The 12,283-nt window shown below is 41.1% G+C and overlaps 1 protein-coding gene across 1 annotated transcript in view; it reads left to right on the forward strand.

Annotated features, from left to right (window-relative positions):
* GRAMD1A (GRAM domain containing 1A) overlaps positions 1-12,283 on the forward strand; it is a 1,293,980-nt gene that overhangs the window by 898,826 nt on the left and 382,871 nt on the right. The window lies entirely within an intron of this gene.

Consider the following 12,283-nt stretch of genomic DNA (forward strand, 5'->3'; position numbering starts at 1 on the left):
TAAAATGGGTGGCGAAAGTCAAACACACTCTGGCTAGGCTTATAAATGCCCTAGGGCAGATAGCCTAGTATGAACCTATGAAAAGATTCCTTTTTGTGTCTTTACTTATGATTCCACAGTGATCTGCTGTCACATGTTGTATTTCAGAACCTCTGTTATGTTTCTTAGGCGTGGCTCCCTTTTCACAGTTGATCTGATGGTTTTTTTTTTTTTTTTTTTTTTTTTTGGATCTTCAGTGTAGGGAGAACTTCCTGCTGTACCAAAGAGGAGGCATCCTACTACAGCAGCAGTCCTGTTGACATATAGAGAGGTTTGCTTCTCTGGCCTAACCCCCTCTCCTCAACACACACACAATCCGGACCAACACTAATGTCACTGTGACCTGTGTGTGCACTTCACCTTCACAGTGTTGTACATTTCCAGTATTGTTGCCAGTCTCTGCTAATACCCCCAGTCTACATTGGGATCACACAGGTAGAGGATAAAAAAATAGCATCTTCCACACTTCTCACCCCAAGAGAAGGAGAGTCCGTAAGCACCACTCAATCCTCTTCCACTTGCCAGCATCTGATACCTGAACTGCTAAATAAATGCAGGTTCTCACCATCACTGACAGGACCTCTCCTGATATAGTATCAGGTCAGCAACATACCCTTCTTTTTTGATCAGCCATTATGCAATGGATTGATCTGCAGCTGATTTGTAACTTTCATATCTTTTCTCTGTACCGCTTTGCAGGTGTGTGTGAGCCTAACATCTTGAATCTGTACTGATCTGTTCTCTGTAGCCATTCATGTTATTATTTTAGATGTCATGCCGCTCACTTTTCTGCTGACTTATCAGTAATGTCTATGTTCTTCCACGGGTTTTCATTCACTGATGATAGCTAATCCACCCTTCTACAGTAATCTACTTCTGTTTTTCCCATATTTCAGATAATAGTGGATCTCTGTCTGTCTCCCTTTTCTCCTTCTCCATCATGGAAATTAAGCAAAATATGTCCTTGGGTTGTCCTTTGGCTAGGTCTGCCTGCGATTGTTTTCCTGTTTCCTTTGCTTAAACGTGAATGGTATATGTTATAAATGCAGTAGAGTTGATTTTCCAAATGTCGATTATCCAAAATGTCAATTATCCGAACACAGCCTTCCAAAGTTTCTGGGTAGGAAAAATCATAATGTCTGATTATGTAAATGTCATACATATTCACTTGTGCGTGTTTTTTGAGTTTGTAGCCTGCTCGTGTGTAAAAAATATTCCTTATTGTCCACGAGAATCACTGAATGGTTGAAAAGCTTATTCCCTGTGCACACAAAACACAAGATTTTATAAGTTTTTTATCCAGTTCAGTGTATATTTGATATCTGAACAGTTTGATTATCTGAGCTATCCAAACTTCCCAAGTCCCATTTAGTTTGGATAATCGACTCTGCTGTACCCAAACTGCATTTTTTAGTTTGTATATCAAATTTACTTAGTTCTGTCTGTTTTTCTTATCTTCTTATTTTGTTTCTTTGCTGTCTTTTCCCAACTCATCTGCCTCAGCCTTTCTCATTTCTTTGTGCTTTTTATACATTTGCACCTCTCCAACATTTTTTTATACCATTTGAATCAGAAGTGTACCCTCTTCTAAATGGTAGTGTTTTTTTGCTGATAACCACTAAGTGCCTGTGAGTGTTAGAGCAGTGTCTCTAAATGGTGTTCAGACTTAAACACGCAAACTCTCACATTTAACTTTTTTGAAAATAATGACAAGTTGGGTATTGTGTGTGTGCGTGTGTGTGCGTGTGTGTGTGTGTGTGTGTGTGTGTGTCTGTGTGTGTCTGTGTGTGTCTGTGTGTGCATGCGTACAAGCTTACACACATAGTATATATTGAAGGCTGTTTTTGTATCCAAACATTTGGTCATATGAAAGTATTGCTTTTTTTTATTCAGATCTGTTTACTGAAAGACCTGTAGTATCAAGGCATGTAAAAAAAAGAAATAAAATAAATATTTTTTTTTGGGGGGAGAGCATATGCTTTAATCAGTTATAGTGTGTTTGAAACTCAGTTAATACAAGCAACTTAATCATATTCACTTTAGTCTCAAATTGTGACTTTTCTAAGGTCATACATTTTTGAGGGTAATGGAGTTTTCTCCTTTTGTTGATTATCTTGGGAGACGGCATAATACTAGGAACAGGGGGGACGGTACAGCCTACCTTTGTGGTTACATTTATGTTTAAAAGTCATGGACATTCAGAACCCATTGTACGTTCTTATGCAGTCCTTTGGGCGTACTGTATGAGAATTCTTTCAAGGAGTTTTAAGGTGTTACACAATTAAGGCTCTGGTTTGTCTGGGTCATTTTGTTGTTGCCTATGTGGCTTTTATGTGTAATCTTTTTATCTGTTGCTTTGATTCTTGTTTGGGACATTTTACAGTCACCCTAATGTGATGCACAGTATTTTTAAAAAAGCTGGGTATTTTCAGACAAAGACCAAACTGTCCACTTTTTCTACACTGATGTGCCCATAAAATGGGTGAAACATGTCATGTTGCATCTTGCAGCTAATGGTGTTTGGTTTTGTTGGCCCGATTGCAAAAATAAAAACTATTAAAATAAAAAAAAAAATCATGGGCGTTCAGGCACCATGTATTTGAAACACTTGTATGTCCTTAAGGGGTCATTTGCGTTTATCCCTTGGGTCTCCGTATAGATTCTGATTTGACTGGTATTTTTATTGTTGTTGTTTATTTGGCTTTCCTGTATGACATTTTTACCTGTTGCTTTGTTTTTTTTGTTTTTTTTTTTCTGCTGTGTGAATGCTATCATTTGCATGTATTAGCTTTCTGAGGGTGATGTTATGTGCAGTAACAAAAAGGCACAGCACAACCATCCATGTAAAACAAGGTTTATTACTTCAAGTTTTCAAGTTGAAACTCTTTTTCAACAATGAATCATACATTAAAACCACAGAATAAATATAGAACACCAGCCAATCACATAACATATCTCATAAACACATTATATAATTATACAATTTACGTAATTAATATAGTTGACTAAGCCTAGTTCAATAAAAAAACTGCATTAAAAACAGTCGTTAACTTAACAAATTTCATTACTGCCTAAAAAGCTCCTCAGGACAACTGTAATACTCGTAACATATGCTTTTCTTAATTTCAAAATGGGTTTAATACTATTAGTTTTATTAAGCCCTGGATAGACATCAGATCTAAAAAAAAGTTTATCTATTTGTATTCTGCTCTCTCAGTGGCATTCACAATGCCCCTCCCCCCTCTTGTTTTTGCAAACTCTCTGCAGTATCCTAAATTTAAATGTATGTTCATTTCCACAATGTAAAATATGCTTACTAAGTGCATTTGTCTCAACCCCCCCTTCTTATGTTAGATAAGTGGGATGCAATTCTCTCCTTGAATTTACAGTTATTTTTCCAATGTAAAAACACAAACATTTTTCACAGTTAGCCAAGTAAACTAAATTTTCACTATTTCACCTCCCAAATGCCTTAAAAATAAAATTAACTTGTATTAATAGGATGTATAAATCCTGTTTCCATATTAATGAACTTAAACAAGATGCAGTTATAACAGGGGCTGTCCCCTTATTAAATATATGTAATTCTTCATTTTTATCAAAATCTTTATAGCAAAGAAGTTGTTTGAGGTTCATCTCTTTCTTATATACAAAATAAGGCTTTTCGCCTACTGTTTTCCTAACATTAACATCAGAACTAAGAACAGTCCAATTTCTTTTAATTATGGACTGAATCTGCCTAGAATGTCTTGTTGTACTTCATCATATATCCTAATTTATTAAACCCAGCTTCTCTCACCAAGCTATTCTTCTGGGCATTATTGCCTTCTGTAAATAAATATGGTTTAGCCACACTAGGCCTTTCAGATTTAACATATTCTACATTCTTAGTTAATAAATCTGTACTATAACCTCTTGCCAAAAAGTCCTGTGTCATAGTACTAATTTTAGCTGCAAACCCTTCTTCAGTGGTGTTTAGCCTACTGGCTCTTAAGAATTGACTTTTTACTACACCCTTATAAACATGAGTGGGGTACATACTGGAATTATGAACATATTTAGTTGTTTGTACCTCTTTCCTATATATATAGATGTATGAATTTTACCATCAGTATTCATCAGTTTAACATCCAAGAAAGTGGTTTCCTCTACTGAACAAGACATTTTAAACTTAAGGAAGCTGGTGCTATTTTGTAGATGTTCAACAGATAGGTCCAATGCCTCCTTGCTACCTCTCCACAATAATACTATGTCATCTGCAAAATGTTTGTAGTGCATTAAAGCAATATTATAGTATTCTTTTTTGTTATCAAAAATAATATATTCTTCCCATCTAGCCAACACTGTGTTAGCATAGCTATGTGCTACAGGTGTGCCCATAGCTACTCCTGAAGTCTGATGATATACATCATCCCCAAACATGAAAACATTATTTTGCAGAACAATCTCCAGTAGAGAACACAGCAGTGAAATTTTATTTGCTGTAAAAGTGCTGTGCTTAACTAGAAATTCTCTAACATATTCAATACCTATATTGTTAGAAATAACCATAAATAAGGACTTAACGTCCATAGTTACAAACAACACACTTGTCATATTCATATCCAAAAACATTCTCAATGACTCTAAAAATTCACCAGTGTCCTTTATATAGGACATACCGTGTTTCAATAGAGGTTTAAGTTGCTGGTCTAAATATTTTGAGATTGCTGTAGTAGCCCATTGATGTTCATCGTGTTTCACTGTTGCAGTCATTACTCTTGGGTTATCCTGCTGGCAGGCTACCCGCAGTCGGCCTGAATTCCAAAGTCCTGGTCCGGCATCGGTTGCTGTCACCTCTTCCCTGACGTCAGTGCGCCAGGGGTATAAAAGATGCAGCCGACTCCATTTCTTCAGTCTTTCTTGCCGTGCGGTGCCCGAAGCAAAAGCAGTTCGCAAGTGCCGGTCGGCTGACTCCTGAGATTTTCAAATCCGAATTTCAGAACCGCAGTCTTCATTGAAGCTAAGTACCCCATTGGGAAACTTTTTTCTTGCTCCAGACCTATGTCAGAAAAAGTTAACAATTGTATTTCTTGTGGGAAGCAAATACCTCATAATTATTTTCACTCTTACTGTTTTCCTTGCCTAGGCCCTGACCACAACGTTGCTAACTGTCGGTTTTGTGCTTGATTTAACCAACGCACTATTAAGCGTCGGTTCGATTTTGCATTTCATTACTTTGGCCGAAGGTTTAATTGTATAATGCCGTCGGAACAGCAGACGACCGGAGTTTACAAAAAACGCAAGGACAAGGAAAAGGGTAGGCATCCGAGGTCCAAAACTGATGACGAGGCCTCCGTTAGGCCAGTCGCCGGTTCGCCAGTTCTCAGTGAGGCGCTTTCGCAGCCCGTGGCGCTCGCTACCTCAGAGCCACAGGCCAATTCCGACTCCCACGTGGAGCCGACTGGGCCTCTGGATACTCAAGGTATTGGACACTCGGAAATCATTCTCTCAGATGGGTCCAGAGCCGCTAAGCAGGCATCGGCTTCTGAGGGTGTCTTCAGACCTACACAGTTATATGTTAAACCATCTTCAGCTTCAAAGACAAAGACTAAAGCAGCTCTAAAGACAAAGAAACAAGTACAGCATTCTCCTTATCAGACTTCCATGCCTAAAAACAGATGCTTAAAATGGCCGAAGACCTAATTACTTTGATCAGGGGTTCCCATCCCCCTCCTGATAAGAGGCTTAGGTAAGAGACAGAATATGATTCTTCTGATCAGGTTTCTATTTCCTCTGATTCCTCTTCTGAACAGGGTTATTCTATTCCTCTGTATGAGGATTCTGATGCTGAAGAATCCATTCCTTCAGCCTCTCCTCCTGAGGATTATTCTTTTGGGGAAACCCTGCATACCATGAGGGAGCATTTCCACTGGGAGAGCCAAGATTACTCAGAATCTAAGAAAAGGCTCAGAGACTTTCTGCTATTACCTCAGCACAGACCCCTTGCTATTCCACCTGTTCTAGACATTGTAGATGATGTATTTTCAGAGTCCAGCCTGTCCCCTGACTCTTTACCCCCTGCACCTGCTAAGCCTGACAGATACTACAGCTTCCCAGATTCTCATAAATTCCTATATAAAAACCCCCCTGCTGACCCAGAAACTGTATCTCAGGGTCCCAAAGGGGTCAAAGCTTCCACTGCAAAAAACCCTGTCCCCTCTGATAGGGATTCCAGGGCACTGGACAGATGGGGGAAAAAAGTTTACACTTCTGCTAACTTGGCTGTAAGGGCTTTAAATTGTCAGTTTCATATGCTTAAATATCAGCAGTACTTAATGTCACTGCTTGACAAATTCTGAATGTTCAGAGAACAAGGAAATGCAGGATTTATTGCATGCAGCTGAACAAGTGGGAAAAGCATACTTTGCAATGTGGTTATGATTCACTGGAGGCCTCTTGCAGGGCCGCTGTTACAGGTTCTGTTATTAGAAGGCATGCTTGGTTAAAAGAACAGAATCTACCTGATCATGTTAAAGCAAAATTATTAGATGCTCCATTACAGCATGATACTTTGTTTGGTGCTAAAGCAGAAGAGGTGTTGAAGAAAATGGAGGATAAAGTGAAATCCATGCAGACAGTTAAGGATTTTTTACAGGTACAGCCACCCAGATTTAGCAGGAACTGGCCTTCCAAAAATTGGTCCTTTCCAGTGTCAGACGGGCCACAAAGAGGCAGATACAGACGTCCCAGAGGCAGATCTCAGCCCCAAGGCTCATACAGGCCTAAACAATGGGGTGCTCCTACCTCCAAAAGCGGAGAAGACAAATCACAACCTTACAGGAAACAGTCCCAATGACTTTCCTCTGCCAGATCCAAGCACTTTTCTTTTGGCTGCCCCCTTAGGGGGAAAACTAGCACTTTTTTCACCAAATTGGCAAATGATTACCCAAGACAAATGGGTCTTGATCATAGTGTCCCAGGGCTACAGGTTCCATTTTCACACCCTACCAAGGGCAAAAGGTATGCCAGACCTGCCACACAATCAATGGGCAGAGGCACAAAGCAAATTACAGCCCTCATGGACATGAGGGCCATTCAACAAGTACCACAACAAGAGCAGGGGCAAGGATTTTACTCAAGACTTTTCTTGGTGCCCAGAAAGGACAAAACCTGGAGATCAATACTGGACCTGTCTATACTAAACACGTTTCTGGAGGTTCCAAAATTCAAGATGTTGACTCTACAGCAGCTACTGCCCATGCTGGGCAAGAAGGCTTGGCTCGTAACTTTGGACCTAAAAGAGGCATACCCGCATGTCCCAATCAGACAATCTTGCAGAAGATACCTCAGATTGAAAGCTGGCTCAATGCACTACCAATTCTCTACACTGCCCTTTGGCTTATCTACTGCGCCCAGGGTCTTCACAAAATGCCTGGCACCAGTAATTGCATTTTGCAGACAAAGAGGAATTCAAATATATCCCTGCTTGGACGACTGCCTTATTCAAGCAGAGAACAAAGACATTCTTCTAAAGCATCTGGCGTTTGTAAAAAGATTACTAATTTGCCTAGGGTACACAGTAAACAAAAAGAAATCAAAACTAGTACCCTCTCAAGAGATAATATTCCTGGGTGCAAGCTTAAATACAACTGCCCAGATGGCTTATCTCACGCCAGACAAACAAAGGCAACTGACTTCTTACTTCAAAAAGTTGGCAACAAAGACCCAGTTATCTGCAAGGAAAATCCTGCAGGCCTTGGGCTTCATGGCATCCTGCATTCTACTAATTCCATATGCCAGATTGCATATGAGGAAACTACAGTGGTATCTAAAAAGTGTTTGGACTCAGCATTGCCACAGCCTGGAGACAGTAATTACCCTCATTCCTTGCCTGCAACAGGAGTTTTGATGGTAGGCACAGGCCTATCACCACAACAAGGGTCTGCCATTCACTTTACCCACAGCCAGACAGACACTGACAACGGATGCATCAGATTATGCCTGGGGGGTGGGGGGGGTTGGGGGGGTGTATTCAGGGCACATGGCCTGCAAGCCAGATGCATCTTCATATCAATCAAAAAGAGATGCTAGCTGTTCAGAATGCCCTGACAGCTTTCAAGGATCTACTTCATCCAGGACAGCTACTAATAAAGACGGACAATAAAACGGTCATGTGGTACATAAACAAGCAGGGAGGCACACATTCCTAGCCCCTCTGCAGACAAGCAATGACCTTGTTGTTCACAGCATTGACTTATCAAGTTCACCTGCAAGCACAATTCCTGCCAGGAAAAACAAATACTCTGGCAGACTAAGCAGAAACCTCATGGATCCCCACGAGTAGAAACTGGATCCACAAGTCTTCTGCATGATAACAAGGAAATGGGGATGCCCAGACATAGATCTATTTGCCTCCCCTCACAACTGCCAATTACAGAGATTTTGCACAAGGATTTATCACAAACAAGTATGGAGAGTGGACACCCTATCCTTCAGCTGGAAAAACCTAACAGTATATGACTCTCCTCCACTGCCTCTCCTTCCCAAGGTACTCCTAAAGGTCAGACAAGAGAAGCCAAAAATGATACTGATTGCACCAGACTGGCCACGCCAGCACTGGTACCCAATCCTAAAGAGCTTGTCTCAAGGTCCAGCATGGATATTGCCTCAAACTTCTCACTTGCTGACCCAACAAAACAATCAGATCCTGCACAGCCAACTCATGACCTTAAATCTGGCAGCATGGCGGATAATGTAGCCATTCAGAACACTCCTCTTTCAAAAGCTGTTATGGATGTTATCTTGGAGGCCAGGAGGCCCAGTACCAGAAAATCCTATGCAGAAAAATGGAAGAGATTCTGTGCTTGGAACCAGGAACAAGACATTGACATGTATGTACCAAATATTCCTCAGATTTTACAATACCTAACTGAGATGCTGGACAAAGGCCTTTCATTTTCATCAATTAAGATTCATGCCTCTGCCATTTCAGCCCATTACAATACGGAACCACCTATCTTTTCTCATCCTTTAATAAGGCAGTACCTCAGAGGGGCCAAAACATCAGGCCTCCAAGGAGAGCACCAGTTCCGGCATGGGACCTCAATTATGTCTTGGAAAAACTCACACTGCCTCCCTTTGATCCAGCCTCAACAGCTGATATAAAATTCTTATCCTGGGAAACAGCTCTGCTCCTAGCAATAACCTCTGCAAGACTGGTCTCGGAGTTACAAGCACTCATGGCTGTGGAACCTTTTATCATTTTTCATCCAGGCAGGATTTCTCTGAGGACAAACCCAACATTTATGCCTAAGGTGGTGTCCAGTGTGGCCCTCGACCAAACCATTCACTTGCCTACCTTTTATCCAAAGCCACAGAACAAGGGTGAGAAAATTCTGCATTCTTTGGACATACACAGGCAGCTATGCTTCTACTTGGACAGAACAAAAGCATTCAGAAAGACTGAGCAACTTTTAGTGTCATATGCTGCAGGATCACAAGGAAAGGCTATCTCAAAACAGACTATTTCTAAATGGATAGGTCATTGCATCCGTTTCTGCTATTCTCAGCATGGCAAGTCAGTGCCTAAGGGCATTAGGCCTCATTCTACCAGAGCAGCAGCCACTTCAGCAGCCTTCCTCAGAGGAGTACCAACCAAAGACATCTTAGAGGCTGCAACTTGGAGTTCAGTGCACACTTTTACAAAGCACTACCACTTACCTCTTTACTCTAAATCCAGAGCAGGCTTTGCCACTGCAGTGCTGCAGGGCCTCATAGCCTCTCCTAATCCTGTTTAGCTCAGCCACCCATCCTTAGCTTTGGGATTCAACCCAAGAGTAATGACTGCAACAGTGAAACATACTGAACATAGTACAGTTGTGTACCTACCATAAATGTAAATGTTCGAGTGTATTCACTGTTGCAGTCCAGGTTACCCTCCCTCCGTCCCCCTTTCTTTTGCTGGGGTGTATCTGTACTTCTCTATTCTATACAACCTATGTGGTGTGCTCACTTGTAGATGAAGGAAATGTTTCTTTACTGCATGTATGTTTATTGGCATAATATATTTAGCCTACCCTTTTGGGGGCACCTGACATCTGGGGCAAGAAAAACTGAAGAAAATGGCGTCGGCTGCATCTTTTATACCCCTGGCGCTCTGACGTCAGGGAAGAGGCAACAGGCAACTGACACCGGACCAGGACTTTGGAATTCAGGCCGACTGCGGGTAGCCTGCCAGTAGGATAACACAAGAGTAATGACTGCAACAGTGAATACACTCGAACATCTACATTTATGGTAGGTACACAACTGTACTTTTTCCTGAGACTATGGGTCTCATTGGGGGTGAAGCAAGTTTTTATGGAGCTTGGGCAACCCATATATAACTTGGCAGACAGGATGTTCTATGTAGAAATAATTATACTGTAAAGGAGTAATTGCTGACTGCATTAAATAGTCATACAATTCAGTTTTAATCCTATAAATCATTCTATTCAGCTGTATAACATTTATAACCTTAAATGTTGCACTGTTGTTTAAAAATTCATGCATCAGTTCTTGATATTGTTGTAATTAAATATAACTGTTTTTCCACCTTTACCAGCTGGTTTCAGTATAATGTCAGTCCTTTTAACAAAGTCCATTAATACTTTTCTTTCATTAGCATTCAGGTTATGAAAACTAGGTGATTTTACATTAAAAAAAAACAAATCATAGACATCATTCTCACATAACTGTAAAAAGGCTGTGCCAGTCACTGTGCTATTAGGTAAAAAAGTGCTACTTCCTTTTAAGACATTTTCAGTACTGGCATTATTATTCCCAAATAACATTTTCAGATCTAAATTTCTAACAAACATTCTTAGCTCAGTAATGCTGTCATTAAGTACACCATTACCAGATGGAATAAAAGTTAAACCCTTGTCTAGTAAACTCAGTTCCAGTTTCAGACAATTCAAAGCCAGACAAGTTAACAACAGTATGTCCTGCTAAGTCTTTCTCTTCTTGTTACAGGGCCTTCCTTCGGTCTTGCCACCAAGTCTTTCCTTTGTGGTGTTCCTCTTTGCTTGCTTCAGTCTCTCTCCCTCTGCTGCACCTGTATTGGGAGCTGTAGATTTATTTTTAGATTTGTTTTGCCTAAAAAACTACTTGTTGTCTCAGTGGTAGAAATGTTACTATTATGAACCTCACCAGTATGGTTCTTGTCAGCCGACAGTTCTTGGTCTGTAGGTTCACTTGCAAAAAGGTCTAAAGCTGTAACATCTTCCCCTATATGCACAGGAGTTCCTTCCTGTGTACTAATTGGTGCTGTATTACTCATATTAGAATAGCCCTCTCTTCTAGATCGTTGTAGCTGAGCATTAGGTTGATTTGCATTTGATGAAATATGAGCCCTCACAGTTTCCTCTCTGTGCCAAGAGAAAACATGGATGTTCTTCATTCCACATTGCTGCAGTCCTAACTATTGGGTAGTCCGCTGTCCAGTCGGCCCGAATACCAAAGTATATGGCTGACGCCGGTCACGGCGCATTAGACTGACGTCAGTACGTCAGGGTACTAATGCGCATGACCGACGTCATATCCTCAGTCTTTTTTGCCGCATGGTCCGATGCAGAAGCAATTTTGCGAGTGCAGGTTGGCGTTCTGAAAGTTTCTGAAGTCAGAGTTTCAGACCGAATCAAAGTTGGCTAAGTACCCGTTGGGAATATTTTGGTTTTTCTTGCCTCAGTATTTAACCGGATGTCAGAAAAAGTGAATAACTGTATTTCTTGTGGGAAACAGATACCTCATAGGGATTACCATACTTTGTGTATACCTTGTTTAGGGCCTGAGCACAACGTTGTTGGATGCCGCTCTTGTGCTAGATTTAACAAACGCACTATTAAGAGAAGGTTAGACTGTGCCAGGTTAGTGTTTGGGAAGCGTTGTAATTATAAAATGCCGCCGGATGCTCCGGCCGCTTCGCTAAAAGCGCAAGGACAAAGCAGCAAAGCCTAGAGTGGAAGAACCGACAGTCCCAGACATCGGTTCTTTAGAGGGCTCAGTGGAGCCGGAGGTTTTGCCAGGTGTTTCTTTGGAGTCTCAGGGAGAGACTTTACTGTTACAGGATGTATCCTCTCAGGAAGTAGGCCAGGCTGAGGGGCTTCTCAGGTGGCTGTTCTTCCTTCTCTTCCTAAGGTGGTTAGAGCCTCCCTTCTGTTTCCAAGGCTTCTTTGAGGGGCAGGCCAAGTTTTGCTTCAGTCGGGGTTTCTCCTAGTGCCTC

This window comes from Protopterus annectens, chromosome 8.part0, assembly GCF_019279795.1.
Source record: "Protopterus annectens isolate FY-2018-M chromosome 8.part0, PAN1.0, whole genome shotgun sequence".
Classification (NCBI taxonomy): Eukaryota; Metazoa; Chordata; order Ceratodontiformes; family Protopteridae; genus Protopterus; species Protopterus annectens.